The sequence below is a fragment of the Mandrillus leucophaeus genome, unplaced genomic scaffold (genome assembly GCF_000951045.1).
Source record: "Mandrillus leucophaeus isolate KB7577 unplaced genomic scaffold, Mleu.le_1.0 Scaffold75, whole genome shotgun sequence".
NCBI lineage: Eukaryota > Metazoa > Chordata > Mammalia > Primates > Cercopithecidae > Mandrillus > Mandrillus leucophaeus.
In genome coordinates this window covers 1115176-1121668 of record NW_012108141.1, presented here as the reverse complement: position 1 = coordinate 1121668, position 6493 = coordinate 1115176, and positions in this window count along the sequence as shown.

The following is a 6493-nucleotide window of genomic DNA, read 5'->3' as shown; positions in this document are numbered from 1 at the left end:
TTCTACTTCCAGGTGTGTGGGATACATCATGGTTACATAAAAATCCTTTCACTATAGTTCCTACTTCTCTGTCTTCAAAGTGATTCCCTGAAGACTTCTGCCATGAAAGTCTAAAGCCTGACCTCTGAACTGTGGATGGAAAATTGAACTCCTTGATGTGATCTCTGCACATCATGCAACCCTAAACCTAAATATTCTCTGTGTGGGAGCCCCCTTATGTTCCTTTTTAGTCTAATGCATTTTAAGTGGTCTTAACAAATTCTATTTTGTTTCATTTTATATGATCGACTTTACCTTGTTTTCTTTGACTATTACTTGTTGTCTTATAGGAGATTCTACTGGTCTCAAGGTTTAAACCTCACAATCTTCAGGGGCTGATGGATTTCTCTCTGTTTTCTAAGTTCCCTGGGATATGTTTGATGAGGTTTGGGGGCAGAGAAGCAGAGAAAGGAGAAAGGTGGTATCTATACTACTTCCTTTTTCTCTCCAGCCACAAATTCCAGAGTCTATAAAGAGACCCTGAGAAGCAAGCTCTGTGCAGAGTCACTTCTAAGAAATACCAGGATAAAGTGTAGGTGAGAGAAATTTGTGTGAAAAAAGGGATGAGAAAGAGGAGGAAGGATTGAGAACATTTTCAAGGCAGAAAGGGACCTGTATCTTCTAATTTGGCAAAATAGGAGAGGTAGGTAGGAGATGGGATTGCTCTCCTACCTATCTTGCCTTTTGGATGGAGATTAATAACACAGCCCCGGAGAAAGTGATCCTTAGGAAGCCCAAATGATTGAAAACAACCCTGGAGTATACCAACTGGACAAGTTGGGGTGAAGGAGACCTAGTTATTGTAATATATAGGTAGAGATTGTGGTTGTGAGACTGTTGGGTGATTAACTCATAGATGTTCCTAAATCATCTGTCAGCTAAAATAGCTCTCATTAGGAATGCTTGAAAGGTTTCAAAGAACACGTCAGTAGCAATGAGTACACCTAGGACCTAGATCTGGGCTTCAAAATATCATTCTCCACTAAAAGAATCTGGGTCTCCTTGCAAAAGTGTCTGATTCCAGGTCCAGGGCATGAAAAGTACAAAGTGAACTTGGAACATTTCTGTGCCCCAAAGCAAGGAAGTGGTCAAAGAATAAAGGGGACATGTTGCAAAGGACTCAGGAGCCTGCTTGAAGAGGCTTCCATTAGCTACATTTGAGACAATTTGAACATCATCATGACTATTGATAATAATGGCATATAACCTAGATAACAAAATGAAAATCTGTAAGTCCACACTAATATAAGTAAAGAAATGAGGAAATAAATGATGGAGAAGTGAACTCTCTTCCTTATAGCAAAATCCCAAAGAATAAAGGTAGAGAAATGATGGACTTAGAAAATCACCATTTTGCAGTCCCTATAGTAATAATTGTTTCAGGTAAAAATAAATGAATTCGAAAATCAGAGTATGATGAAAACTAGGATACTTACCATACATTTTCTCAAAGTGCATCTCTACAATATATTTATTAATTTCAAAGAAAAAACTTTCTTTACATTGGATAAACCTGGTAGAAATAACCTCGACCGTATGATCAAAGTTCACATCACTAATAATGGGACACATAGACATCAAGTGCTTCCTGAGAAGGACATAACAACATTTCTATGATATTTCTGTCAGGAATACATAATCTGAATCTAATCATGAAGGGGTAATCAGACTAACCCAAATCAAAGGATTGTCTACACAGTAACTAGTTTGAATTATTCAAATATTGAGATCTTGAAATACAAGAAAGAATGAACTGTTTCAGATTAAAGAAGACCAAACAGACATGACAACCAAAGGTAACTTGTGATTCTGGATTTATCCTTGGACAATGTAAAGCACATTAGTGGGACAACTGGCAAAATCTGCGTAAGTAATTTGTCTACAAATTGTTCACAGATTGGATAATAGTTTTGGTATTGGTAATGGTAATGATAGTATATTGGTGTTAATTGTCTGATTTTGGTAATTGCACTGTGATTATTGAAGAGAATATCATGGGTTTTAGAAGCTACAACTGCAGTATGTAAAGCTAAAGAAATATCCTGTCTGAAATTTGCTATCTGGGACCTATATCTTCTAAACTGGTGGAATAGGTAGGAGAGGTAGATAGGAAGAATTTGTTTTAGGAAACAAATTGTATATCTTTGTATATGTGAATGACAAAGAAAGTCTGATAAGATGATAATACTAGAGGAATATTTGAGATGTACATGGAAATTCTTTATATTATTACAAGTTTCCTGGATGTATAAAATTATTCCAAAATTAAAAGTTACCCCATGTCTTAGTAGGTTTTCTGTTGCTATAGCAGAGTACCACAGACTGGGTAATTTACAAATAATAGAGGTTTATTTAACTCATGGTTCTGGAGACTGGAAAGTCCAAGATCAAGGGGCAGCATCTGATGAGGGCTTTCTTGCTGTGTCATAACATGGTGGAAAACATCATATGGAGAGGAAGGACAGGGGAGGTTTAAAGCATGCATGAGACAGAGAGAAAAGGGAGACTGAACTTCTGAGAGAGCTAACTCACTTCCTCAATAATAGCATTAATCCACTGTGGGTTTTGCCCTCATGGCCTAATCACCTCTTAAAGATCCCACTTCTTAATGTCATCACAATGGCAATTAAAGTCAACAGGAGTTTTAAAGGGGACATTCAAACTATAGCACCCTATAAAGACTTTACAGAGGCAGTTTTAAAAGTATGTGTCAGCTTTGAGGCAAGATAGCTTTGCATGAGTTTGGGCAGAAGAATATGGGGACAGGTCAAGCTTTGGAGCCTTGTTTCCTAGAGAAAATTACATTATATTTATTTTGTAATCAAAAGCCAAATGAGTTTTTAAAAGAATAAAATTTACCCTTCAAGTTTAACAACAACAAAAATATCAGGTTTAACGATGTGAATATAGGATGAAAAAGATTTTGAAATGTAAAAACAGTTAGAAGGTATATCTGTGTTCAAAGGGAGTTCTAACTAATCCTAGAGACCAGATGTATGCATCCTCTTACTGCCATTACTGTGATGTTGTCTGAGGCCTGGAGAGTCAGACAGAGGAATACACAGAATTAAATCAAATGTCATTTAAATATGTATAAGATTTGTCATGGGAACCTACAGCAAGACTCTGAAAGGTGATCAGAATGGAACCAGGCAGTAACTGAATTAGTTAAATTTAATAAAGCATTCAAATTGTCTCATTGAGGATACTGCAGGCTTAAACCAGTTTGAAGAAATAGAAAATGTGTAACTTGAATTCTAGGGGCCATAAAATTGACCTATTTGGAGGGCATGGGCTTGTATTCCCTAGTGGCAGAGTGACTCTACAGGAGAGTTGCTCTTACCTATCGGTAGTCTGTGGAGAGTCAGCCTGGCCAAAGCCTCTGGCCAGTAAGAAACCTGAGCATGCCAAGATAGTCACCACAATTCATTTGAGATGATAAACTTTAACTTGCTTTCTTTAATAAATAAAATTTGTTTTACAAAAGGGAAACATCCATTAATCTTACAGATAATGACTTGAACCTCCAATGTTAATATTTTTCTATTAATTTAACTATAATGGTACACATTTGGATTTAAAGAGAATTGGATGTATTGTAAACATACATCCTTGTGATTCCAAGTTAAAATATGTAGTTTCATAACTTATTTGATTTATGATTCTTAATCTGAAATGCATAAGATATTTTAGTAAGTTTATCATGTTGATTATTTAAGAGGCTTAGAATTCACCGTATTTTAAGTTCGGTATATTGAATTCAGTTAAATATTTAAGTGGGTTCCAAAAAGTTTCCTTGTAGTAACATTTAAAAAATGTATGGCCAGGCATGGTGACTCATGCCTGTAATTCCAGCACTTTGGGAGGCCGAGGCAGGTGGATCACGAGGTCAGGAGATCAAGACCATCCTGGCTGACACGGTGAAACCCCATCTCTACTAAAAATATAAAAAAATTAGCCCCAAAAATATATTTAAAAATATATTTAAAAAGATAATGTAATCAAACGTATAAATGTAGTAAAAATGTCTAAGGGATCTTAAGTTTATAAAAGAAACCAAGCAAATTGACCTGATCAAAGATGAATGAAATATTTGATTTGAGTTATTGAGGGTAATTGTTAGAATTTGCTATTTTAATAAACAGAATAAAGCTTGTAAACTGAAATTAAAAGCTTAAGGAAAACAATGTCTTTGAGTTGATAATGTTTAATAAATGGGATATTAATTAGAAAAAAAACCTGAATTAAAGCAGCAACTCAAAAACACAAACAAAACATGTTGATACCTACAGTAAATCTCAGATAAATGTATTTGAGAAAATTTACTTTTGAAATGGAAAGCAAAATTATGGACAAACCACAAACAATCGTGAACTAAAATACCCACGAGGATATTTAAAACTATACATTGTATGCCAAATGCTCAAATGAAGTTTGCTATTGGTGAAACAAGCTATACAATACATGTACAATGTATGTAAATGCATCTTTGTTTTTTCAAACCTAGATTTTATCCCTAATTAGTTATATTATTGGACATAAACAAGGAAGAAATAAGAGTACAAAACAGATATAATACAGTTGATCATGGTATCCATAGGTTTTGCATCTGTGGATCCAACAGACAATGGGTCAAAAATAGTCAGAAAAAAAAGAAGTAAAAAAAAATAACAATATGACAATAAAAAATAATACAAATTAAAAAATAATATAGTGTAACTACTATGCTGTAGCATTTACACTGTAGTCAGTATTTTAAGTAATCTAGAGATGATTTAAAGTATATGAGAGGATGTGTGTAGGTTATATGTGAATTTATACACGCCACTTTATATAAGAGACTTGAGCATTCACGAATTTTGGGTCCAAGGGCCCTGGAAGCAATCTTCCATGCAGATACCAAGGGGTGACTACATATCACTATCATTTACAATTGTAGAATTTTGGCAATAGATAAGCTAAATAGAAATCAAGAAAATTGACAACAGGTAAAGACTTCGGTAAAATCCTATATGAAATTAATATGGAACATCTGGAGAAAAATTACTTTTTGGTAGTGAAGTCGCTGCTTTTACATGAAGTAAAAGAAACAACTTCGCCTTAAGGTAAAATGTATACACTTTTCAGCATGCACTTTAGAAAGGAAAACAAAAAGAGATTGGAATGAAGGGAACATAACGTCTCTTGCATAAGGCTAAACCTAAATTAAAGACAGAAGTAAATTTCTTTAAAAAGAACACAAAACTGGCAAGTGTATTAGAAGGTAGATTCAGCTGTGTGTAAAAGAGACTTCAAATTATAGTAGATCAAACATTTTATATTGTGTCGGACTTACATGCAGTCCAGAGATAGAGGGACCGGGGCTGGTAGGGCTGGCTTTGCCCCCATTAGATTCTCCGGAGACCCAGGCTTGTTTTCTTTTGCTGCTCCATAGCTCAAGGATATTGCTATCATCTACATGGTCCAAGTTATCTTGCCACCGTATCCACTTTTGAAGCAGTAGGTCAGTGGTGGGGAGAAAAGGGATACCTCTCCCTTTAATGACTCAACCTAGAAGTGGTATGTGTCACCTATGCTTACCTCCATTGGCCAGAACTTATGGCTACACCAAGCTAGAAGAAAGGCTAAGAAATATAGTCCTTATTTTGGGGGCTCTGTGCCCTAGCAAAATTCTATTGCAATGGAAGAAGATAAGAATGGTTATTGAGGAACAATTAGTAGTGTTTGTGACAGTAAGAAAACTGAGATTGAAAAAGGAAGAAAAAAACACACTTGAAGAGAGAAAGTCTCTCTTCATCAAGACTGCTGGACTCTGAGGTCAATATTGCTAAATTTTCCTGTATTAGGCCCTCAATTGGGGGTGGGGAAGAGAAGGGGATTTCTGAAGATTTTGTGGTATTACACAGGCTGTATAAGTAAAAGACTCTTAGAGACAGAATTAGCTTGTGATTCAGCTGAGAAGTGACATCTATTGTGAGAGTCATTTCTAGAAATTTACAACCACCTCTGTCTACAGGAAGCTTGGCCTGCTATACCCACAGTCTGAATGTGGGCTGGGATAAGGTCTGACAACCATGGTGTTGGCTTTGGGTGTGATTCTGAGGAAGAGAAAGAAGAAGAAGTAGGCGATGTATTTTACATGATTAAAATCTTCTGAATGAGACTGACAGGAAATAATGTTTCAGCATAAAAGAATCATTCCTCTGAAATTGAGGAAGGAGTGTGATTTGGAATAATAAAAACAGCGAACATTGAATGTATTTTAGGAATTGTTTAGAGGTTTTGCATGAACTCACTTCATAACAACTATGAATTAGGTAATATTTCTACTTTGTAGATGGGTAAAATAAGGCACAGAGTTATTAACTAATTTGCTCGTAATCACACACATAATACACTATTGAAGCTGGAACTTGAACCTAGGCATTTTGGCTCCAGTATCTGTGCATGTAAC